General features: G+C 33.1%; 1 protein-coding gene across 9 annotated transcripts in view; it reads right to left on the bottom strand.

The window, feature by feature from the left end:
- LOC117981491 (putative uncharacterized protein encoded by LINC00269) overlaps positions 1 to 27,662 on the bottom strand; it is a 920,685-nt gene that overhangs the window by 399,990 nt on the left and 493,033 nt on the right. For 3 of the 9 annotated variants that reach the window (XR_008626496.2, XR_008626492.2, XR_008626498.2), the window contains one exon: positions 125 to 13,778. The exons of the other annotated variants lie outside the window; for them this stretch is intronic. The gene's annotated coding sequence lies outside the window, so the exon portion shown is untranslated. Of the gene's footprint in view, positions 1 to 124; positions 13,779 to 27,662 lie in introns of those variants that run through there. 9 annotated transcript variants of the gene reach the window in all.

Here is a 27,662-nt window from a genome sequence, read left to right as displayed (position 1 = left end):
ACAGATTGAATAATATAATTGAGAATATAAATGATATTGTTATTTATACAATTATATTATTCTGAATATTGAGTATTATAAATCAAATCTCTCTTTTTTCTATCTCTCTCTCTCTGTCTCTCTTTCATGCTCTCTCATGCCCACCTATCTCCCTTCTACCTTGACTCCCTGTTTTCTTGCACATAAATACATGCATAGACATCATTGTCTATGTTGAACATTTTGCACAAAACTGCAAACTATATTTGACAAATTTTATCAGATAGCCACTACCACTTTGCTCCTGGGGTTGGATCATGATTGTTAGCCAAAAATAATGACTTATCCTTATCCAGAGCTTAATTCAAGTTAAGGATGTGGCAGCTCTTGCTAATAAGATGTATGAATATTCTACTGGACAGTGTGTGTATATGCATGGCAGAAGACTTTTTCCTGAAAAATCTGTTCTTTCTTGTAAATGTGATAGATGCCTTTTGCTCTCTTCTTTTCCTTACTGTTTGGTTGTTATTTTTTTGATGGCATGTCTGGAACTCTACCAGCCATTTTGTAATCAGATGGCAAGTCTGCGATTCAAAGCTCTCAGTGTGGATAGAGGCATGGATGTGTAGAAACAGCCTGGGTTTCCTACTGATATTGTTAAGGTAATACACCAACTTTGTCTTCTAATAAAAGGTCAATATTCTCATGATATCAGCCATTGCAAATGAGGTAATTTTGCCACGATGTCATACTTGGCACAACTGTTCACAAAAACAAACTTGCTTATTGGTAAGACAAACTTATTTAGATATAGCTGAACCAAAAAAAAAAAAAAAAACCCTGAAATGAAAGAAGAAAGGTACTCATGAACAATTGTTCTTGTGTTTTTCTAAAGGAAGAAAAGAGTACGTATATAACTCCTACTATCCAGGGATAAGGACTAGCAAAAAGAGAGTTTTGGAAAAGTGGTAGAGAAAGCATTAACTGCCCTAAAAACATTTTTACAATTTTCCATTTAACTGGCTCTGGTAGGGTACTGAAAATATGATAAAGAAAGATATTGTTGTGGATAGAATAGAGGTTGTTAAAGGGAAATTCATGTCCAAGTGTCAGATTGCCCAAGTTTTGCCACGTTAAAGTTGTTTGATTTCTTGCTGCTGATATAGTGCTTATAACAAATAGTGCTTATGACTAATATAGTGCCCCAATTTTACATTTGCCTGAAGACACATGATCTTTAAAAGTAAACTCTATAATGTTATTTCCTTTCAGTTTACATTTGCAATATCAATTTTGATACTAACTTACACATTTTGACTATCAGGTGGCTGTGATAGGTGGACATATGGATGAGTCTGACTCAAGACTTTAAAGATACAAAGAACATGCACAAAATTGAAAATCATTCTCCAGGAAATCAGTGTTTATAAAGTATTCTGGGATATTCTGTAAACGGTTTATTATAATGTCTGTTGCTATAATAACATCTGGTCATAGAAAAGTGAACCATGAAAGAGAGAAAGTTAAAGCAAGACAGTCTCCACTGGTAGTAGCTTCCAAGGGATGAGTCATCTTTACTGACATTTTAAAGCATATATAAAAATACTTAATGTGTTTGGGTTAGTGTTGATGATGGATTGTCATTTAAGCGTATCTTCTGTGTAAATTCTTCTGCAAGTTCAACCCCTTAAAAGGCAGATGTTTCAGGTATTTTGGGTCTTACAAATTTAATGGGTTACTATTTTTGTGTGTGCGTGGCAAGTGGTGTTTCCAGAATGATGATGTAAGTTTTCAGAATAGCTAATGTGATCGAAGTCTCTGAAATTATAATTATGTGCCTTGATTTTGTTTATAAAGAAATAAATTTGGTGGCATCAGTTTCTTAAAATAGGCAAAATGACACAGTACTCTACTGATACTTGTTTGGAAATATAGATAATATGAGTTAGAATGAATTGCTTGTAGTCAGGAGAATTGGGTAACTTCATGATCTTTTACTTGTAATGTCAATTAGCTATTTCTCCTCATGTTTACCTGATCTATAGATGATTAACCATAAAGTCACAAAGACTAGTGGTATGAAAAAAATTTAAGCCCTCAATAAGTATTTCTTTAAATTAGTCCTAATATGGGCAACTTACCTTGACACTTTACATATAATTATTTTGAATTTCTCACTTCTTGACCTTCATGTGTTACTTAAAATTCCAGTCTTTTTCATATATAGTTTACTCTTTCAACACTTTGTCCCCACTCATATGATAAACTCAGATTTAATCATCCTTTGGGTTCCTGCTTAGATTTCTGTTTATTTCAGTAATCTTTTCTGTCCAGCAAATCTGAATTAGGTGCCTTGTTTTTTAAATTCCATAATTCCTCTGACAAAACATGTTGTACATTTAAATTGTGTTTATCTCTGTGAAGTCAATGTTTAAAACTCTCTATAACACCATCATTCTTACCACACTGTATTAAAATGTACCAATTTAAATATTAACAAGATTTAATAAAGTGATTTTTTTAAATCATTGAGTATTAGAGAAAAGATTTACTTCCAAAAAAAGTTACTACTCAAATTTTTCTATAAATACTTCTAAGCTATCTGGTTGTATCTGTGTTCTGTGGTTTCCATAATAAATTACTACAAAGTTAGTTTCTTAAAAAAATAAATTTATCATCTCTTCTTGTAGTTCTGTATTTCAACGGTTTTGTTTGTTCGTTGGTTGGTTTATTTTTAAGATAGGGTCTCACTATGTTGCTCAGGCTGGATTTGAATTTCTGGGCTTAAGTGATACTTCTGCCTCAGCCTCCTCAGTAGGTGGGGTTACAGGCATGTGCCAACATGCCTATCTTTTTATGTCAGAAGTCATAAGGCCAGACGAATAGCAATCTTATTTCCATCTGCAACCTTCATTAATAAAAACAAATTAACTGACAGATAACAGTGAATTGTGTTTGTTTGTTTTGTTTTTTTGTTTTGTTTTGTTTTGTTTTCTTTTCTTTTTTTGAGATGGAGGCTTGGTTTGTCTTGCCCAGGCTGGAGTGCAGTGGTGCGATCTTGGCTCACTGAAGCCTCCACTTCTCAGCTTCAAGCGATTCTCCTGTCTCAGCCTCCGAAGTAGCTGGGACTACAGGCGTGCCACCACATACGGCTAATTTTGTATTTTTAGTAGAGATGGTGTTTCATGATGTTGGCCAGGCCACCCGCCTCAGCCTCAGGCAATCCACCCGCCTCAGCCTCCCAAAGCTCTAGGATTATAGGAGTAAGCCACCACGCCCAGCCGATACACTAACAGTGTATGTTTTTATTGTGTACAACATGATTTTTGAAGTATATAAACATCATGGAATGGTTAAATCTAGCTAGCTAACAAATACGTTACATCACATAGTTATTTTTGTGGTGAGAGCACATAACAACCACTCTCTTTACATTTTTCAAGAATATATTATATCATCATTAACTACCAGAGGCTTTGGTGATTAGGGGAGATGGGGCAATGGGAAGATCAAAGGGTACATAAGTACAATTAGAGGGAATAAATGTCAAGAGACCTATTACACAACAAGGCAACTACAGCTAATGGTGATATATTGAATTATTAACATTTGATATTGTATTTGAGCATACTTAGAGGATTCAGGTATAAGAAAGGGGGAATGTTTGGGGGGGAACCACTCAAATTAGTTTTGCTTCTTTTGTTTTGTTTAGCTTTATATTTTATTTTCCAATTGAGACATCTGTAGATGTTTTCTATTTATGAAGTTGTAAAGAATATTTTTAATTGTAATACAATCAATCATATAGTAAGTCCTCACAGAGGGACTTCCAGTGTTAATTTACTGAGTCCATCAAATAACTTAAAATCCTTTTTGAAATAAGTAAGAATTACTTATCTCCATTCAAAATAAGAGTATTTTGTTGTTGTTGTTTTTCTCCAAATATAAGAGGAATTTTAAGTACAAATGTTAACTGGAGTCTTAATTGCAACTAGAAAAATTCAATGTATCTTTTAATGCATTGAAGGATATTGCATTAAATAGAAATATAATGGCGAATAACATTGTAGCTGAAATTTTACAGACACAGCTAATCCTCAGAACAACTGGGCCAGGAACTTGAACAAAGCTAAGACTTTATCTTCCTTATTATCATTTTTTTCTTTGAATACACTTCATTGTTTTCACTCACGCAGACTTTCTCTTTATAATGAAAACACGTCCTCTTATGGTGTTTGAATTTTGCATCTCACAACTTCAATTGCTGGAAAGAGCTTTACTATATACTCTTGGACCAAGTTTAATAATCCTAGATCAGAAATTCTTTCCACATTTTGTTTAATTATCCAAATGTGGAGTAACAGAAGGCAGGAGTGAGTGCCAGAGTCACATTCTATTAAAAATACAATATCCTTGTGTAATGGATAGAAGTAATTCCTAGAAAATACTAACTGGGGAATCAGTACCACCAATACCAAAAGAAAACATAAGTATTAGTCAATATATTGTGTCTAATAACTACCAAATGCCTGAGTAAATGAAAAACAATTAGTGTGTTTTGGCTTTAAATAAATAAATTCTACCTTGAATCTTGATATCATCAATAATGTTATTACCATGCCTTACAATTTATCATTAAACCAATTACAATGAGAATTAAATGTTCTTTATAGATATAAGATATACAATAATTCTTATTCACCAAAGCAGTATTTTGTTAGATTCAATGAGTTCTAATTACCAATAGAAATAGATACATTGGAACTCTTTTTCATAGCCACCATTTAAACCAAGTAATTATTTCTTCTTTTTAAAAAAAAAATTAGTAAAGACTTAAAATAGAATACTCATTATTTGAGCATTCTTGTAAATCAAATAATAATTTCTGCATGCTCACTTTGCCTGGCTCCAAGGCTTGTGAAAATTCCCTTAATTCCTTGTGGTATATTCAACACCTGGTGGTATATAATGTGCCTTAGCTGCTCACGTTTAGGGGATATAATGCAGTTAGGAAGTGATTGCATAACTTCTAGCTTATTGCTGTCTATCAAAGAGAGATTTATGAATAAAGGCAAATAAAATAGCAAATGTAAAAATGAAAACAGCTACCATTTTATACTAATTTTTTAATAAATCAATTTCAGGGCATCTTTGTTATGACAGCTACTGGTACTACAGTACTCTTCAACAATTAGAAAATTGTAGCTCAGAAACTTTAATGTTTTAAGGTCATGGATTCATTAAAGATGGATCTAGGTCTCATTCTTTTTTGTTTTTGTTTTTGTTTTTTTTTGAGACAGAGTCTTGCACTGCCGCCCAGGCTGGAGTGCTGTGATGCGATCTCGGCTCACCCGGGTTCACGCCATTCTCCTGCCTCAGCCTCCAGAGTAGCTGGGACTACAGGCGCCCGCCACCACGCCCGGCTAATTTTTTTTTCTTTTTCTTTTTCTTTTTTATTGTATTTTTAGTACAGATGGGGTTTCACCGTGTTAGCCAAGATGGTCTTGATCTCCTGACTTCGTGATCTGCCCGCATCGGCCTCACAAAGTGCTGTGATTACAGGCATGAGCTACCGCACCCGGCTGGTCTCATTCTTAATACTATAAATTTTTCAGCATGATGTTGATACTCATCTTTTTTTCCTTCATTTTATACTACTTGCTTGTAAATATCTATGTAAAAATAAATGTCACAAATATGTCTATACATACTGGCAAGAAATGTGACTATATTGGGGCTGGCACGGTGGCTCACGCCTGTAATCCCAGCACTTTGGGAGGCCGAGGCGGGCAAATCATGAGGTCAGGAGATCGAGATTATCCTGGCCAACACGGTGAAACCCCGTCTCTATTAAAAATACAAAAAATTAGCCAGGCGTGGTGGTGGGCGCCTGTAGCCCCAGCTACTCGGGAGGCTGAGGCAGGAGAATCGCTTGAATCCCAGAGGCAGAGGTGGCAGTGAGCCAAGATCAAGCCACTGCTCTGCAGCCTGGGGACACAGAGAGACTCCATCTCAAAACAATGACAACAACAAAAGAAATATGACTATATTCTATAATTTGTCAATTTTCAATGACATGTAAGGGAAAAATGTGTTTAATAAGAAAGTGTTTTTTTTTTTTTTTTTGTCCGTATAGGTAGGATGGGAGAAAATACCCAGTAAACAGGAAGCAACAAATAAGAAATGACTTTATTTTATTTTTTATTTTTGTGGGTACATAGTAGGTGTATATATTGATGAGGTATATGAGAAGTTTTGATATAGGCATGCAATGTGAAATAAGCACATCATGGAGAATAAAGTATCTATTCCCTCAAGCATTTATTCTTTGAGTTCCAAACAACCCAATTACATTCTTTATTTTAAAGTGCACAATTATTATTGACTATAGTCACCTATTGTGCTATCAGATAGTGGGTCTTATTCATTCTTTCTTTTTTTTTTTTTGAAATCATTAACAATCTCCCCTTACCCCAATCCCCCTACTACCTGTCTCAACCTATAGCAACCACCCTTCTACTCTCTATGTCAATGAGTTCAATTGTTTTTATTTTTACATCCCATAAATGAGAACATACAATGTTTGTCTTTCTGTGCCTGGCTCATTTCATATTAACATAATGATCATCAGTTCTATCCATGTTGTTTCAAATGATGAGATCTCATTCTCTTTTTATGGCTGTCTCGTACTCCAATGTGTAAGTACCACATTTTCTTTATCCATTCATCTTCTGATGGATACTTAAGTTGCTTCAAAATCTTAGCTATTGTAAACAGTGCTACAACAAGCATGAGAGTGCAGATATCTTTTTAATATGCTGATTTCCTTTCTTTGGGTTATATACCCACCAGTGGGATTGATGGATCATAGGGCAGTTCAATGTTTAGATTTTTTAGGACCCTTCAAACTTTTCTCCATAGTGATAGTACTAATTTACATTCCCACCAACAGTGTATAAGGGGTTCCCTTTTTTCCACATCCTTGCCACCATTTGTTATTGCCTGTTTTTTGGGATACAAGAAATTTTAATTGGGGTGAGACGATATCTCATTGCAGTTTTGATATGCATTTCTCTGATTATCAATGGCACTGAGCACTTTTTCATATGGCTGTTTGCCATTTGTATGTCTTTTTATGAAAAATGCCTATTCAAACCTTTTGACCTTTTTTTGGTTATATTATTAGATGACTTTCTACAGAGTTGTTTGAGCTCCTTATATATTCTGGTTACTAACCGCTTGTCAGATGGGGAGTTTGCAAATATTTTCTCTCATTATGTGGGTTGTATCTTCACTTTGTTGATTGTATCCTTTGCTGTGCAGAGCTTTTTAACTTGTTTATTTTTGCTTCAGTTTCCTGTACTTGTGGGGCATTGCTCAAGAAATCTTTGGCCAGATCAATGTCCTTCAGATTTTCCTCAATGTTTTCTTGTAGTAGTTTTACAGTTTGTGGTCTTAGATTTGTCTTTAATCCATTTTGATTTGATTTTTTAAAATGCTGACAGTTTCATTCTTCTGCATACGGATGTCCAATTTCCTCAGCACTATTTAGTAGAGAGGCTTTTTTTTTCACTGTAGGTTCTTGGCACCCTTGTGAAAAAAGAGTTCACTGTACTTAGATGGATTTGTTTCTGGGTTCTCTACTCTGGTCCATTGATCTATGTATCTGTTTTTATGTCAGTACCATGCTGTTTTCATTACTATAGCTCTTTAGTATAATTTGAAGTCAGGTAATGTGATTCCTCCAGCTTTGTTCTTTTTCCTTAGGATAGCTGTGGCTATTCTCGGCTGTTTGTGGTTCCATATAAATTTTAGAACTGTTTTCTTTTTCTATTTCTGTGAGGAATATTGCTGGTATTTTAATAGAGATTACAGTGAATCTGTAGATTGCTTTGGGCTGTATGGACATTTCAACAATATTGATTCTTCCAATCCATGAACACGGAATATTTTCCCATTTTTTTTGTCCTCTTCAATTTCTTTCATAAATGTTTTATAGTTTTCATTATAGAAATCTTTCACTTCTTTGGTTAATTCCTAGGTATTTAATATTATGTTTGGCTATTATAAAGAGGATTACTTTTTAAATTTCTTTTTCCCATTATTCACTGTTGGTATATAGAAATGCTACTGATTATTGTACGTTGATTTAGTATCCTGAAACTTTATTGAATTTGTTTATCCATTCTAATAGTTTTTTGGTGGAGTCCAAACAAGGATAATGGTACTTCTTTCTTTTCAATTTGGATGCCCTTTATATCTTTCTCTTGTCTGATTGTTCTAGCTAGGACTTCCAGTACTATGCAGAATAACAGTGGTGACAGAGGGCATCTTTGTCGTGTTTTAGGTCTTAGAAGAGAGGCTTTCACATTTTCCCCATTCAGTATGATACTAGTTATGGGTCTATTGTACATGGCTTTTATTATGTTGATGTATGTTCCTTCCATACTACAGATTTTTAAGGTAATTATCATAAAGAGATGGTGATTCAAATGCTTTTTCGGCAGCAATTGAAATTGATCATATGGTTTTTGTTCTTCATTTTGTTGATATAATGTATCACATTAATTGATTTATATATGTTGAATCATCCTTGCATCCTAGGGATAAATCCCACTTGGTCATTATAAATAATCTTACAATGTATTATTGAATTTGGTGTGCTAGTTGTTTGTTGAGGATTTTTGCATCAATATTCATCAGTTATATTGGCCTTTAGTATTTTTTTTGAGGTGTTTTGGTTTTGATTTCAGGGTAATATTGGCTTCATAGAATGAGTTTGGATGTATTTACTCCTCATCTATTTTCAGAATAGTTTGAGTGAAATTAGTATTAGTTTTTCTTTAAATGTTTGATAGAGTTCAGCAGTGAAGCCATCAGGTCCCAGGCTTTTCTTTACTGGAAGGCATTTTTTTATGGCTTCAATCTCATTAATTGATATTTGTCTGTTCAGGTTTTAAGAACTGTTCAGGTTCTCCCTCGTTCAATCTTGGTAGGTTGTATTTATCTAGGAATTTGTTCATTTCTTCTAGATTTTCCAATTCATTGGTATATCATTACACATAGTAGCCACTAATAATCCTTTGAATTTCTGCAGTATCAGTTGTAATGTCTCCTTCTTTACTGCTGATTTTATTTATTTGGATCTTCTTTCTTTTAGTCTACCTAAAAGTTTGTTAATTTGACTTTTTTAAAAAACAAGTTTTTGTTTCATTGATCTTTTGTATTATTTTTTTCATTCTTGGCCTGTAATGTTTCCACGGAAAAATCTGCTGCCAGACGTATTGAAACTCCAATTATGTTATTTGTTTCTTTTCTCTTGCTGCATTTAGAATCCTTTTCGTATTCCTGACATTTTGTAGTTTGATTATTACATGCCTTGAGGCAGTTATTTTTGGTTTAAATCTGCTTGATGTTTTATGACCTTCTTCTACTTGAATATTGGTATCTTTCTCTAGGTTTGGGAAGTTCTATGTTATTATCCTTTTGAATAAACTTTCTACCCTTATCTCTTTCTCTACCTCCTCTTAAAGACCAATAACTCTTAGATTTGTCCCTTTGAAGCTATTTTCTAAATTCTGTAGCTGTGCTTCATTGATTTTTATTCTTTTTTTCTTTTGTTTCCTCTGTGTATTTTCAAACAGCCTGAGTTCAAACTAACTAATTTTTTCTTCTACACGTGGGGATTATGGGAATTATGGAAATTGTAATTTGAGATGAGATTTGGCTTGGGACACAAAGCCTAATGATAATCAGATGCTTTCATTGTACAAGAAAACCAGTTTTATTCACAACCAGGAATGAAAGCCTGCAGAATAGACAGCAGACTCAAAATTTATAGCATGAAGGTTACACATATTTTTTTACCTCCAGCTAATGTGCTGGAATTTAGTTCAGTGTATGTTTTTGAAAGAATATGGGTACTATAATCCTAGGTGCTAAATACATATATAAAAATAGATGCAAATAGTTTCAGACAAAAATCATAATAATTATTATTTGAGGAGAACAGAATCCTTGATTATTAGTTTTTCTCAAAATAATTTTATTTTAAAACAGTAAGAAAAAAGCAATTTAACTTGTAAAATTGAAAAAAGCTAAATTTTTGTATAATTTTGAAACAGGAAACTAATAACAGTAGGTAGGGAACCAAGACCTCAGAATTTCTACATATGCTCTCATTGAGTTTTCACTCCATTAAATAAAAGAATAAAAAGAATCTGTACTTAGAACATCAGTTTGTCTATCATTAAGCTTATATTATCAAGTTTATTCTAATAAGATTAAGTTTATGAAATCATACATTATTTGAGATTGATTACATCAAAAATATATTCAAAACTCATGCTCAGGAAATCACTTCTTTTATAACTTATTGATTATGGTGTGCCATTCTTCATGCTATAATTACAGTCATCTGTTTTTCAATCAAGTTGCAATTTTCCGAAGAGCGTGAATAGTGTCTTTTTTCTCTCTACCACCAACACTTTGTTTGGTCCAAGACAAATAGTCACATAATAAATGTTGTTTGTTTAGATTAATTAATGATTGAATACAGGAATGATTTTTAACAAGCATACTTACAGTGACATACCATAATCAGGCATTAAAATAGAAATATTTTAATAAGGTCTTTTACACCAATTGTGAAAAATAATTACCATGATTTTTTTAAATTGTAATACAGACAATATGAAAAGCAAAAGCACTAATTTGTGTATCTTTCAATGTTGATTCAAGGTATTCCCAAGTTTAGACATCTATTTTCATTTTCTTTTAGATATCCACACTTTGAGTATTTTTTTTAATATTATAAGCTTACACGTTAGCTTGTTTCATTACATTTTCCAAACTATAAAAATAGCAATTTGTCTTGGTCTGTTAGGGCTACTATAACAAAATAACTCAAGAGTGGGTAACTTACAAACAATAGAAATGTGTTGCTCATTTTCTGGAGGCAAGAAAATCTAATATTAGGGCACCAACAGGTTAGGTGTCTGGCAAGGGGCCCATTTATAATCAATGGCACCTTCTCTCTATCTTTACATGGCATCAGTGCAGTCTCTCTCAAACCTCTTTTATAAGGGACCTGATCACTTTCCAAAGGTCCTGTCTCTTGACACCATCTTTTTGGGGGTTCTGAGTTTTAGCAGTGGGGAGCCACAAATGTTCAGAATATAGCACAATTAAAATCAGATGAATTTTCCAATCACTGTTTAACAATTGATGATGGTAACAATCAACAATGTATACTAAAACCAGAGTGAAAGTTTGTTGGAGGTAGAAAAAAGGTCTAAAATTATCTAAAAACTATGTATGATACATACATAAGTCAAATGTACCTGTATGATATATACCACCTTTATCAAATTCTGGACAATAGCATTACAACACTGGAAGAAACTGACATTATATAGTTCTTGATATATTTCAATGATTAATACACAATATAAACTATATAGAATTTATCAAAATATTTCCCCAAATCTAAACATAAGGGAACCACTTGGCAAGTCCAGGACTGGGACATCCTGCAAGAAAACTAGCCTGGTTTATTGAAAAATATTAATAAGTTAAACACCACACACTCACATAAGAGGAAACTCAAATACAAAAAAAAAATTAAATACAACATGCAACCTTGATGGCTCTCAGTTACAATCTGAACACGATGTATATTTTGGTAATATTATGATATCTGTTTTAAATGTCTTAAAAGCATCATTAATATTCTGATTATGTACAAAATGTGATACTAAGTAGATAACTGATAATGTATTTAAAAATAAGTAATATAATATTTGCATTTTACTTTGTAAAAGATTAAAAAAGAATACAGTAAGACAAAAAGAAAGCAAACTGCAAAATATCAACATTTAAAGCATTCAGGTAAAAATATATTACTTTTTTGAATTTATGTGGCTTAAAATTTTTTCAAAATAAAAAAATTAAGGGAGTCCTATGCACAAATTAAATAATCTAGATGAAATGATCAAGTTCCTAGAACACACAGCCTACCAAGACTAAATTATGAAGAAATATATAAAATGAGATTAACCCTCTAACTAATAAAGAGATTAAATCAGTAACCAAAAGCTTCTGAAAAAAATAAAAGCCCAGGACCAGACGGCTTCATTAGTGAATTCTAGTATATATTTAAATAAAATTAAAACCAATTCTTTACAGACACTTCCAAAAAATTCATGATGGGGAATACTCACAAACATATTCTATGACATCAGCATTCTCATGATACCAAAGCCAGACAAAGACAGTGGAAGAAAACTACAATTCAATAGTCCTTATAAATGTTAACCTAAATAGGTTCAAGAAAATAATACCAAACCAAATTCAACATCACTTTTAAAGTGTTATACACAATGACCAAGTGGGATTTAGTTCCGGAATGCATGGATGCTTCAGCCTATGGAAATCAATCAGTGCAGGATATCCATTAACAGCATACAGGGTTGGCGGGAAAACATATAATCATGTCTGTTGATGCAGAAAAGCATTTAACAGAAATCAACACATTTTCATGGTAAAAAAAAAAATCAACAAATTTGGAATAAAGGGACACAATTTCAACCTAATAAAGGCCATATATGCAAAGCTCATAGCCAACATTATACTAAAAGGTGGAAGACTGGAAGCTTTTCTTCTATTTTTAGAAACAAGACAAAGATGACATAGTTTGCCATTTCTATTCAACATAGTACTACAAGCCTTACCCAAAGCAAATAGAGGAGAGAAACAAACAAAAAAAGAAATGGTATCTAACTGGAAAGAAAGAAGTAAAACTATCTCTGTTCACAGATGATTTTATATATAGAAAATTTTAAGTCCTCTGCAAGCAAAAAAATTCTAAAACTAATACATGAATTGAGCAACATTGTAGGATTCAAAATCAAAATGTAAAAATCAATGGCATTTCTCTAGACTAACAATTAAGGGAGCAAGGAAATTAAGAAAACAGTTCCACTTAGAGTAGCATTGAAAAGCATACAATATTTAAGAATAAACTTAACCAAGAGGCAAAAGACTTGTATACTGAAAGCTACAAAATGTTCCTGAAAGATATTAAAGACAAATAAATGTTCATAAATTCTTCATAAATTGAAAGACAATATTGCCAATACTAGTCTTACTATCCAAAGAAATCTACAGATTCAACACAATCCCCATAAAAACTTCAATTAAGACTTTTGATGAAATAGAAAAGTTTATTATAAAATTTATATGGGAATCTCAGATGACTCAGAATTCCCAAAAACAATCGTTAAAAAGAAGCATAAACTTGGAGATCCTACCCTTCATAATTTCAAAACTTACTACAAACCCACAGTAATCAAAATCAAGTCAGTGTGGTACTGGCATAAAGGTGGAAATATAGGTCTAGGGAATACAGAGCCCCAATATAAATCCTCACATGCATAGTTAAATGATTTTTGACAAGGGTGCTAAGACCATTCAATAAGGCAATGACAATCTTTTCAACAAACGATGTTGGTAAAAATTGATATCCACATGCAAAAGGTAATCCCAGCACTTTGGAAGGCCAAGGCTGGCAGATCATCTGAGGTCAGGAGTTCGAGACCAGCCTGGCTAACATGGTGAAACCCCATCTCTACTAAAAATGCAAAAAGCCAGGCATGGTGGTGGCTTCCTGTAATCCCAGCTACTTAGGAGGCTGAAGCAGGAGAATCACTTGAACTGAGGAGGCGGAGGTTGCAGTGAGCTGAGAACACAGCATTGAATGGCACTGAACTCCAGCCTGGGCAACAAGAGGAAAATCCTTCCTAAAAAAAAAATAAAAAAAAAAAAAAAAGAAGAAATAAACTTGGACTCATACCTTATGCCATACACAAATACTGATTCAAAATGGATGAAAAATCTAAGCATAAGGGCTAAAACTGTTAATCTCTTAGGAAGGAATATATGGAAAATCATGATATTGAATTTGCCCATGATTTATTAGACTTAACAAAAAATTGCAGCCAAAAAATAAATTAAAAAATAGATAGGTTGGACTTAAGATTAAAAACTTTTATGTATTAAAGGACACTATTAACAGTAAAATGACGGTCCAGGGAATATGAGAAAATGTTGGAAAATAACATATCTGATAAGGGGTTTATTCCCAGATTATATAAAAGAATTCCTAAAACTCAAAAATGGCAACAATAAACCAAAAAATGGCAAAAGACATATTTTTTCTGAAGAAGATACACAAATGACCAAAAAATACATGAAAATATGTTCAACATCACTAGTCATTAGTGAAATGCAAATCAAAACCACAATGAGATACCACTTCATGCCCACTAACATTGCTGCTATTAAAAACAAACAAACAAAAAGACAAAACCAGAAAATAACAAGTGTTGGTCAGAATGTGGAAAAAATTGGTATTTCTGGTAGGACTGTGAAGTTGCTGCTGGAAACAGTATGATAATTCCATACTATATTTAAAAAGCAAACATGAAATTATCATATGATTCAGCAATCTCACCTCTGCATATATACCTAAAAAAAGTGAAAGCAGGGAATCAAATATTTGTACATCCATTTTTAGAGCAGCATTAGTCATAATAGCTAAAAAGTAGAAGCAATTTCCATCAACAGATAAATGCATAAACAAAATGTACTATATACATAAAATGGAATACTATTTAGCCTTTAAAAGGGAATAAATGTGGTATGTGGTATAATGTGAATCAGTCTTGAAGACATGCTAAATGATATAAGCCAGTCCTCAAGGGTTAAATATAGAATGATTGCACTTATACTAGGTTTTTAGAATATTTCAATTAATAAACATAAAATGTAGAATGACATTGACAGGGAATGGCAGAAGGGTGAAATGGGGTTTAATATTTAATAGGTACAGAGTTTTAGTTGGGGAAGATAAAAAGGTTCTGAAGACAGATGGTGATCGATGCTCAATAATGTCAATGTACTTAATGCCACTTCTCTGTATTAAAAATAGTTGAAACGGTAAATTTTATGTTATGTATATTTTGCCACAATGAAAAATAAAAATAAAATAAATGTGAATAAAAAATTAAAATAAATTTGAAGAAAAAAAGAGATTAGTTAAATGTGACATTAACCCCTATGATTCCTTGTTATAATTTGGGAGCATTCTTTTTTCACTGAAAGTTAGTTGCAATTGACAAGCTATTTCATGTTTTTAATAAGGAATTGTTTCACTCTGATGGCTCTGCATGTTCACTTACTATGTCTTCTCTACCAAAGCATCATAGGATAATGCAAATAGAAAGTACTGGAGTTCATTAGATTCAAATCCTTCAATTTATGTGAAAGAAAATACAGGCTTAGAGAGGAGAGTTGTCACATTTCTGAAACTATCCAGGCTTTAGTGCCAAAAGACTAAGACTAAGCGACAAGACTTAAGATCTCCAAAGGCAATTAATATTGGCATAGTTGAGCGGATTTATATGTTTTTCTAGGATGCCAGAGTTGAGAAATAGCAAAGGACTTTTGCTTTAAAAATGTAGCACATATGACATTTACTTCCCAAATGCTAATATCCAGAAAGGATCACATTATTTTAAAAAATCGCATTACATCAGACTATAAAACCTTTTTCTCACTACTTTAGTTAAAATTCAATCTATGTATTGTTGGACCTACCTGTCCATTGCCACATCCACAATGTGCCTCTATGGACACCCCAAGCACTTTTGTCCTACATTCCACTTTTAAAGTCATAAGACCTTGTTAAGTTCTTGAAGCCAAGAGAGCCCAATTTACGCCAGCATTTCTAATTTGTATACCTGGCCTAATATATTTTTACTCATCTTGCATATTTAAATAGCTTCTCACTTTACAACTGCTGTACTACAGTATGAAACATTTTCATATTGATTTATTTCATATTGAATTATTTAACAGACATTTAGTAGACACTTTCTATATAAAGGATTCCAGAAATGAGTAAGCAATCAATTTATACTCTCAATGAATTTTCATTTTACTGAAAAAAACAGTTAAGTTAGTAGATTACTGCACTACAGTTTTTGAGACTAGCCTAAAGTGAGATGAGATATGGCTTTCTAGAAAAGATGCTGCCCTCACATACGAGATAATTTTGTCAATGACATACTTAATTCAATAGCCCCATGCAGTATTTTTTTTCAGGCTTACAACTAAAATATCTGATATTTTTCTACCTTTGCAAAATTTAACTAAATTTAAACTATTTAAATTAATTAGTATCTTAATAATAAATACTAATGTGGTAAAATGACTTTCAGGACAGTGGCAAATAAAAAATAAACATTATATCTACCTCAAGAAGATTGTGATTTAGTGGTATGGAAAACTGTGAAAGCTATGCATGCATGCAATCAAAAGCTTAAGAGTTATCTAGATTCATTGGTTGCTATTTCAAAATGATTGCTGCTAGGAAAATGTAGATACTTGATAAGAGAACTATAAATCTGTTTTGTTTTTCTTTATTTGGGATTGATCAAAGTATTTTTAGTCAGAAGTGGCTTGTATATAAATTTATGCAGGTAAGAAAATATATTTGGTAATAAAATGACATTGCTGGAATTTGAATAATCTGGTTTAGTACTTCCTTGACTATAAGGATAATTTAATCACGTTTCAACTCTTTTGATTTGATTTATTCTGAACCATAACCTTAGTTTAAAATAAAAATAAATTTTTGCTATTCAAGGGGAAACTAAAAACAATTGCCTAGATTCATACTTTCTAAGTGAAAGGGAAAGGCTACTTACAACTTACTGTGAGTAATTTACTGGCAAAAATAAAGGCTCATCAAATTCAAATGACAGACTCTATGCCAAAAAATAAACTGCCATTTTCAAAACTGGAATTTTTATAAAGGAATGCCTGAGAGAAACATTTAACAATTTTGTTGATTTTTCACTTCTGATTTTGAAGATAAAACTTGAAGTATCATGTGCATCAACACCCTAGAGTTTTGGTGTTTTTTTTTTTTTTTTTTCTCCCTGTGGATGGTACAAAACTGTTCCAGCCAATTTCACCTAAATCAATCATCCCGGGTCTACACACATGGAGGCAGAATCATCAGGGATTTGCCGTGCTAGAATCTTCAATTCCTCCAACAGAGATTCAGGCTGCTGTTGAAAACTGTAGCCAGAACTGTCCTAAAATCATTGTGTTTTTGAAAGTCAATGTGAGTTTCAGAAACAGATTATCATCACTCACTGATTAAGAAATCCTAATTTGGATGAAGCTTGGTTTCACCTCCCTCCAACCAATCAAAGTCTCCATTTTTAGACATAAAGCGAAAAAATGTAGTAAGTTGGGGGAAATTTGCATACTGCATGTGGCTATTTTGTAAGTAGATATTTATTTTGTTCCAAACAACATCCAAATCCATCTGGAAGTGGCTGAAGAATATTAATAAACTTCAGTGTAATTTTGTGGTTAATGTATGACACTTTTGATGTGGTAGGTGTTCAATAACATTTCTAATAATAAAACAATGTTTATATGAAACTCCATATATTATATAGACTATGTTATTGAAACGTTTGATATTTTGAAGAGCTCATATGCAATATGCCTTTTGTACCAAGAGGTAGGAAAGCTAGGCCTCTTGTATTAAACAGCTAAATTGTCGATGCAGAGGAAAAGTTCATGAAGAAAATTACAAGTGCTACTCCAGTGAACACATGAATGATAAGAAAGAAAAACAGCCTTATTGCTGATATGGAGAAAGTTGTAGAAGTATGGATAGAAGAGCAAACCAATCACAACATTCCCTTAAACCAAAGCCTAATCCAGAGAAACACCCTAACTCTCTTCAATTCTATGAAGGCTGAGAGAGGTGAGGAAGCTGCCAAAGAAAGGTTGCAAACTAGCTGAGCTTGGTTCAAAAAGCTTAAGGAAAGAAGTCATCTCCATATCCTAAAAGTTCAAGGTGAAGCAGCAAGTGCTGATGAAGAAGATCCAGCAAGCTATCCAGAAAACCTAGCTAAGATAATTGATAGAACTGTTGTTAGTATAAACAACAGTTGCTATACTAAACAACAGTTTTTCAATTGAAATTAGAATTCTTCTGTTGGAAGAAGACACCATCTATGACTTTCATAGCTAGTGAGGAGAAGTCAATGCCTGACTTCAAGGCTTCCTAGGATAGGCTTAACTCTCTTATTAGGGGCTAATGAAGCTGGTGACTGTAAGTTGAAGCTGATGCTCATTTACTATTCCAGAAATCCTAAGGACCTTAAGATTTATGCTAAATCTACTCTTCTTGTGCTCTAGAAATGTAACGACAAAGCCAAGATGACAGCACTTCTGTTTATAGCATGGCTTACTGAATATTTGAAGCCCACTGTTGACACCTACTGCTTAGAAAAAAAAAATGGTTTCTTTCAAAATATTGCTGCTCATGGACAATGCACCAGACAACACAAGTGCTCTGAAGAAGATGCACAAAGAGATTTATGTGGTTTACATGCCTGCTAACACAACATGCATTCTGCAGCAAGCAGATCAAAGAGTAATTGTGACTTTCAAATCTTATTATTTAAGAAATACATTTTGCAAGACTATTGCTGCCATAGAAAAGTGATTCTTCTGATGTATCTGGGCAAAGTAAATTAAAATGCTTTTGGGAAGAATTCATGATTCTACATGACCTTAAGAACATTCATGATTCATAGGAGGAAGTCAACATGTCAACATTAACAGGAGTTTGGAAGAAGTTGACTCCAACCCTCATGGATAATTTTGAGAAGTTCAAGACTTCAGCAGAGGAAGTAACTACAGATATGGTGGGAATAGCAAGAGAATTAGAATTAGAAATGGAGCCTAAAGAGGTAACTGATTGAATTGCTGCAATTTTATGATCAAACATTAATGGATGAGGAGTTGCTTCTTATGAAACCTACTCCTTCCTGGTGAAGATGCTGTGAATACTGTTGAAATGACAAAAACAGATTTAGAATGTTATGTGAAGTTAGTTACTCAAAACGTGGCAGAGTTTGAGAGGACTGACTCCAATTTTCAAAATACTTTTATTTTGGATACAATGCCATCAAACAGCATCACGTGCTGCAATCTTTCATGAAAGGAAGAGTGAATCAGTATGACAAACATCATTGTCTAATTTTAAGAAATTGACACAGCCACCCCAACCTTCAGCAACCACCACCCTCACTCAGTAGCCATCAACATCCAGGCAAGACCCTCCATTGGCATAAAGATTACAACTCGCTGAAGGCTCAGATGACTATTAGCATTTTAATAATAAAGTATTTTAAATTAAGATATGTACCTTTTTTTTAGACATAATGCTATTGCACACTTAAGTGACTACAGTATATTGTAAACATATCCTTTATATGCACTGAAAACCCCCAAAAAGGGTGTGGCTTATTTTATTTCAACATTTGCTTTATTGGCATGGTCTGTAACTGTGACCACAATATCTCCAAGGTATACCTGTATTTTTAAAGGTTGCTTTTCCCTTCATGCTTTGTATGTCTCTCTAAGAACAAGATTTTTTTCCCACAATTACCTGTGTTTAGCCCACTTTTTGAGGAGATTTTTTTTTTCTTGCTGATTTGTTTGAGTTCCTTGTAGACTCTGGATATTAGTCCTTTATCAGATGCATAGTTAGCGAAAATTTTCTCCCACTCTGTGGGTTGTCTGTATACTGTGCTGATTATTTCTTTTGCAATGAAGAATTTTTTCAGTTTAATTAAGTCCTATTTATTTATCTTTGCTTTTGGATTCTTTGTTATAAACTCTTTGCCTAAGCCAATATCTAGAAGAGTTTTTTTTTTTTTTCTTTCCTTTTCTTTTCTTTTTTTTTTTCACCAATTCTCACTCTGTCACCCAGGCTGGAGTGCGGTGGCATGATCTCAGCCCACTGCAACCTCTGCCTCCCAGGTCCAAGCAATTCTCCTGCGTCAGCTTCCAGAGTAGCTGGGATTACAGACACCCACCACCACACCAGGCTAATTTTTGTATTTTTAGTAGAGATGGGATTTCACCATGTTGGGCCAGGCTGGTCTTGAACTCCTGACCTCAGGTGATCCACCTGCCTTGGCCTCCCATTTTCTAGAATGTGTAAGTTTTCAGGTCTTAGATTTAAGTCTTTGATCCCTCTTGCATTGATTTTCATATAAGATGAGAGATGAGGATTCAGTTTCATTCTTCTACATGTAGCTTGCTAATTATCTCAGCACCATTTGTTGAATAGGATGTCCTTTCCCCACTTTATGTTTTTGTTTGCTTTGTGGAAGATCAATTGGATGTAAGTATTTGGCTTTATTTCTGGGCTCTCCATTCTGTTACATTGGCCTATGTGCCTATTTTTATACCAGTACCATGGTGTTTGGATGACTATAGCTTTGTAGTATAGTTTGGAGTTGGGTAATGTAATGTAATGCCTCTAGACCTGTTCTGTTTGCTTAGTCTTGATTTGGCTATGCAGGCTCTTTTTTGGTTCTGTATGAATTTTAGGACATGAAAAGGCAATTCTCAAAAGAAGATATAAAAATAGCCAGGAAACATATGAAAAAAAAAGCTTAACATCCCTAATTATCAGGGAAATGCAAATTAAAACCACAGTGCAATACTACCTTACTCCTGCAAGAATGGCTATAATTAAAAAATTTAAAAAACATAGATGTTGGCATGGATGTGGTGAAAAGGAAACACTTTTACACTGCTGGTGTGAACGTAAACTAGTACAACCACTATGGAAAACAGTATGGAGATTCCATAAAGAATGAAAGTAGAACTTCCATTTGATTCAGCAATCCCACTACTACCCAGAGGAAAAGAAGGTCATTATATGAAAAAGCCACTTGCACATGCATGTTTATAGCAGCATAATTTGCAATTGCAAAAATATGGAACCAGCCCAAATGCCCATCAATCAATGAGTGGATAAAAAATATTATATATATATATTTATGTGTATATATATATATATATACACACACACACACACACACACATATGTGTATATATATGCACTATGGAATACTAGTCAGCCTCAGAAATGAATGCAATAATGGCATTTGCAGCAACCTGGATGGAGATGGAGACCATTATTCTGAGCGACTTAACTCAGGAATGGAAAACCAAACATTTCATGTTCTCACTTATAAGTGGGAGCTCAGATATGAGGATGCAAAGGCATAAGAATGATTCAGTGGAGTTTAGGGACTCAGGAGAGGGGGTTGAGGGATAAAAGACTAAACATTGGCTACAGTGTACATTGCTCAGGGATGAGTGCACCAAAATCTCCAAAATCACCACTAAAGACCTTATCCATGTAACCAAACACCACCTGTTCCTCAAAAACGACTTAAGTAAAAACAAAACAAAAACAAAAACAAAATTACCTGTGCTGCTCACCCCCAAAAAGGTATATGCAAATTTCAAGCTCAGATCCTCAGAACCTAACATAGATTTTAAAAATAATCAGTGCTAAGTAATTTTTGTTAAGTAGAATAAAGTAAATCAATTAGGCATATATTTTGCTGTCATGTTTCTCATTCTCTCTGTTTCCCCTACTCACATTCTGAAATTGATTTGATTAGAGAGAAAAATCTCTTGTCACTTGAGACAAATGAGCTGCTTGTAGATGTTTCCAATTACCTTGCCTGAAAATGCCAATACGATTCTTAAATTACAAACAGGAATGAATCATTCTTGCAGTTTCCCATACATGCTATTATCTGAATGAGTTTGCATTCCACTGAAACATTCATATAATTATTTCAAATATGGGTTAAGTAGTTATGTCAGTGTTTTGTTTTTAATTGTTTATTTGCTGGACATAATATTATATTTGTGATATTATCAATCTTAAATTAGTAAGATTTCTACCTTTATCAGTATGGAGATATAGATTCTCTTATAAAGTTCTTTTGCTAGAAAACAACTAGTTCTGAGATAAGTTATAATGTAACTCATTTGAAAGTTACAGAAATATTCAGGTAATAGACTACAATGGGAAGTAAGTGAAGCCTAGAGTAACACTGGGCACATTAGGTGTTTAATAAGTATTTGAAGCAGTTACTAACGTTAGTGTTGCCCAGTGAGCAAATGCTGACAAACAGGGCCAAAAAAAGCAGGGATTGTATTTTTACAGTATTGAGAAAAAATAACTGTAAACCTAAAATTTTGAAACCAGAGAATATACTTTTCATGAATGAGAGTAAAAGAAGTACATTTTCAAGTATAGAAAAATGAACAGAATTTACAGCCACATGCATCACTAAAAAAGTTTCTAAGAATGTAGTTCTGGAGGAAATAAAATCACCCTGACATGAAATTATGAGATGAAAACAAAGTGAATATGTAATTACATCTAAACAAAAAACATATGAATATGATAAAATGCTGCCTAAAGTGTGAGATTAAAAGGAAAATGAGACAGGACTAAACTAGACAATAATAGTGTGCTAGCTGGGAGGGTGTTAAGAGTCCACGTGTTCTAGGATGTTTTTACTATTTGAAAGAAGGGATAAGACATACATTAAAAAGATACTCATGTTGCAAAGTTAAGTACCAACCACAAATAAATATTAAACAAATAATATATCATGACCAAGTTTGGTTTATCACAAAAATGAATAATTGGTTTTATATTACATATTTAATTAATTACCATATCACATTCAATTATTAAAATCCCTAAACCATGTAATCATTTCACTTGCAGCAGACAGCACATTTGGTATAATTCAATAACAATTTTTTATTTTATTTTTAAAAATTGAACATGTAGATGTGGTATAGATGCTAAAGCCTACATAATGCTTCATGGAGAAATATAAGCATTCCTCTATTATACACACAAAACAAGTATGGCCACTCTCAACATTTCTATTCACATTGTATTTGTGTCTGGTCAGGCACGGTGGCTCATGCCTGTAATCCCAGCACTTTGAGAAGCCAAAGCAGACGGATCACTAGAGGTCAGGAATTTGAGATCAGCCTGGCCAAAATGATGAAACCCTTTCTCTACTAAAAGTAAAAAATTAAAAAAAATTAGCTGAGTGTGGTGGCAGATGCCTGTACTCCCAGCTACTCAGGAGGCTAAGGCACGAGAATCACTTGAACCTGGGAGGCAGAGGTTGCAGAGAGCCAACGTCCTGCCACTGCACTCCAGCCTGGGCAACAGTTATTGAGACTATATCTCAGAAAACAAAACAAAACAAAACAAAAACATTGTATTGATGCCTTAGCCAGAAGTATAAAAAAGAAGAGACAATATGTTTATTATTTTTGGAGATTACATATATATTTTAAAACAATCTAAATTGAAATAATAAGTGAACCAGAAACAATCTTTAAAAAATGTACCCAAAACTCTTTCAAGATAAGTGTAAAATGGAGTGGAATATATTAAAGAATACCTGAATAAATAGAGAGGCATGCATGTTGCTGAATAAGAAACCTAACATGACAGCGTTAGATAATCACAGGTTGATTTACAGATATAATTGAATAACCATAACAATTTGACACAGGATTTTTCAAGTAATATTCTAAACTTTAAAAGCAGAGAAAAAGACTAGGACTATCAAGACATTCTGGAAAAGATGAAAGGGAGAAATTAGAATATTAATGCTTGCTTAAAGCTATATTAGTTTTACTAATTTACATACTGTCAGCACAAGGATAGACAATGTAACTTGTGGAAAAGAATAGAAAAATCAGAAGTAGATATTTGCAAATATTAGTAAGAAGCATGATATATGTAACACATCTGAAATTTTGAAGCAGTGGGGAAATTATTAACATTCAAAATGGTATGGAACAATTGGTTATCCCTATGATTAAAATGAAATGTAATGCCTAAATCACACTGAATTCAAACATCAAGTTCAAATTATGTAGAAAATTAAATGTGAAAGGCAAACTTTAAGACATTCCTAAAAAAAGTGTGACTATCATTATGATCCTTGATCTATGAAATATTTAAGATTATATAAAACAAGCTGACCATTAAGAGAGATAAATTTGATCACAATAAATGGATAAGTTTTGTTAAAAATATGTAAAAAGACAAGCCACAAACAGGAAAAATATTTGCAGCAAATTTAGATAACAAAGTATTAATAATATTAAACAACATTAAGAACTCCCGCAATTTAAGAAGTAGGTCAATGACTCAATTAAAAATTTTTTGAAAGGCTTGAGTAAGCTTTTCCCAAAAAAGAAACAACCAATGAATGGCCAACAAATGAATAAAAATATGTTTATCCTGTTTTGTAATGTGGGAAAGACAATTTATCTCTCTGAATTAGCATTTTACATGAACTAAATTTGCAAACATTTTTTAAAAGTCAAATAATTCTAAGAATAGCTGCAGTTGTGGGGCAATGGGGATTTATACATTGCTGGTGGAATTTAAATGGATACAATTTCACATTGGAAAGTAAAGCATATATCTTTGATAATTTCTTGTGAGTGCATATCAGGAAACATAATAGGAAATTAACAACATGTAGCCTATAATGTAGTTTGAAATAATCAAAACATCCATCAACATAACAATCAATAAACACAATATTTACACAATGGAGTACTATAAATACTAAAATGAATTAGCTGTGGCTACATACATCAACAAGTATGATTCTTAGAAACATAATGTGAAACATTATGTTTCACAGAAAATCACATACATTATTTTATTTTTATAACGCACAAAACTAAGCAAAAGTCAATGAAATATTTCTTAAGGACAGATATGTGTTTTCCCATGTACTCTGAAAAAATGAAGAAATTAGGTGATAGATACACATGTTGTGTACATAGATACATACGTGAGCAAAGCAAGACAATAGTAAACACAAACTCTACAATTGTATTTAATAGCACTAGGAAAGGTAGGAGGTACAACTAAAGAGGTTAAACTGTGCCTTACTTCATTATTTGGATGGTAAGTTCATAGTGTTTTGGAAAGATGTTCAATAGCTTACATATAAGATACATATATCCTTTTATATGTATCAAATGGAAATATGTCAATGATTTTAAAATTGCCAAGCTGGTATAAAAGCTATAATTTTGTAGGTTTTGTTGTTGTTGTTGTTGTTGTTTTGCCATATCCCATATCAGTTCTTCCAGAAGTCTTGGCATGTCCTTGACTGCTCAATAAAGAAGGACGTCCTGAGAGACTCACAGGGGCGAGGCATACTTATTGAAGGTCCACCTGTATAATCTTGTTTACGCTGCACTTATTGAAGGTCCACCTGTATAATCTTGTTTACGCTGCACGTTCGATGAGTTTTCATTCTTATGACAAAACCACACGCTTTGCAAGTTTAGAAGGGGTTAAGGGGTTTTCCATAGGTCCACTCACCTACTCATTTTCTCTTTAAGCCAAGGAGAAGATTTATAAGCATATATTTGATTTCAAACTTAGTTTACATGAATTGTTTAAAATCCAGAACCTTGTATCTCCCTTAGGAAAGTTTTTTTGTTTTTGTTCTTTTTTTCTGATGTAGGTACCAAGAATCGGCATTTTTGACTCACAGCTCCAGAAAAAATAAATGAAGTAGCCTTCTAATGGAAATCTGAGAATCCATTCTACAGGAATGAAATTGGTACATTAATTGTGAAGGATGATTATTGCTAGTTTCATTTTGCCACAAATCTCCTTATATCCTAGCCTTGCCATTTGTGCAAAAACATTGGGCTTCAATAATTATTATTTTCAATGTAAAGGGAAAGGGACTCATTCGTCACTGTGTTGTCACAATTTCATATGTACTTTTCATAGCCAGGCTATTATTAATGAAATCTTGCCAGGTCTATAATAATATACGTATAGATTTTGTGTTTCTTCCTATGTTTTAGTATTGAGAGAATTATGAACCTGTGTCTCTTGAGCGGAAATCTTGTATTTGTTAGAACTATAAATCATAAGGTTTGCCCTAATTGCCATCCTCCAATAATCATGCAATCTTAATTTACGCACAAGAAAAGAAACATTGATTTTGGCTTGTGATTAAAGCTTACAGTGACAACAATTAATCTTATTTTGCTTTTTAAAAACTGCACATTTGGTGTGACAATTATCAAAGATTAATGATATGGAAACCACAATACTGTTTTCTAATCATAATTATAGTATGATATTTAGCAAATACTAGTTTCAGAAGAGATTCTCAGAATCTCTTAGCAAATACTGTCATGACAGTCATGAAATGCAATGGTCTAACACAACTTAAAGATACACCTAGACATTCTTAGTACAATATCTTGGTGTTTTCTGTCTCATGGGTATTATCTAACATCTAATGTTCTTACTTTGCATGGCTGTCCATGCGGACATTTTTTTTTCCTTAGGTAAGAATTGAAGTAATAATTCAGACATTTTAAACTTATTGCTTATATTACAACCTTAATAATTTGAAAAACATCCACACCTGAGATTGCTTCTGATATAATAAATGTCCGCCCATAAATATCAAAGGTTCATTCTAAAATAGTTCCTCTTCCAACTATAATGAGATCCACAATCATTTCTTGTCTTTGAAAAAGTAGGAGAAAACATAGAATATGCCATAACTTCTATTTCAATTCTACTCAAAATGTACCAGCTAACGAATTAGAAAGAAATGATCATACACACTATCTTGGCAAGGAAGTATTTTTTTTTAATATACAGAAAATGGCTTTTAAATCTTACCTATACTGAACAGCCTAGACATGACCCAGAATTGCAATCACTTCCAATGCAGAAAAGTAATTGGATAGGGTCAAGTTTGCAACCATGATTTTAAAATTTATGAGAATCTTGACTGTAGTCTTAAACATTGCCAGGGAATCAGACTGTCACAACTTAAATCTCAAGAGTCTGTATAAAGAAATATTTGGCCTCTGCGTCGCTCACGCAAAAAAAAAAAAAAAAAAAAAAAAAAAGAAATATTTGGCAAGTTTCATGGTTGTAATCACTAGTGAATATGGGGACTAAGATAAGATTCTTCATTACAATTTAAGGGAAGAGGCCCTACCATTCATTTATAATATTGCAATGAAAATTAAAATGTTCAGTTATCTCAGATGAATTGAAAATACAGTCTGCTGAAGCAAGTATTTAAAATGAATAGTCTTTTTTATTCTTTCATCTACCTTAAATAAATAGCTTTGTACTAATACTGATTTTCAAGTTAAGAGTTCTATTCTGAGGAGTCACATCACCTTAGCCTCACACACTAAAAATAATAATTCGTTTTTTATATCCTTGCTTAGTATTTGAAATAGCTTTCCAGGTAGAGAATTTTAAATGGTAAATGAGTTCAGTACACGAACTCAGACCACCTATTTAACTTGCGAAAAGATACATTTTTAACAGTTTTACTGGGCAACCAATTCCCAACAGTTTGACAGATTTGGGTTTAAGGTCTAGTAGTATATCCTGGCCATACCTCACCACACAATTTTCAAGGGCAGCTTGAGGTCAATTTGCATTTTTGTAAAACCACTGTAGAGCTGAAGACAGACAGCCAGGGCTGTCTATGATGATTGCTGTGCCACTTTTCTTGAGCTTCTAGACTTTGATAAGCACAGTCTGTCAACACATATGTAAGTATACTTACTGTAACCCGGTGCTTTACTATTTATTTTGCACACCAGGCTGATAAAATTGAGCCTTGACAGAGTTGCAAGATTTTTCAGTG

This window comes from Pan paniscus, chromosome 7 (genome assembly GCF_029289425.2).
Source record: "Pan paniscus chromosome 7, NHGRI_mPanPan1-v2.0_pri, whole genome shotgun sequence".
NCBI classification, from domain to species: Eukaryota; Metazoa; Chordata; class Mammalia; order Primates; family Hominidae; genus Pan; species Pan paniscus.
Note: the sequence above shows the minus strand (reverse complement) of the source record. Positions and strands in the feature narration are given on the sequence as shown.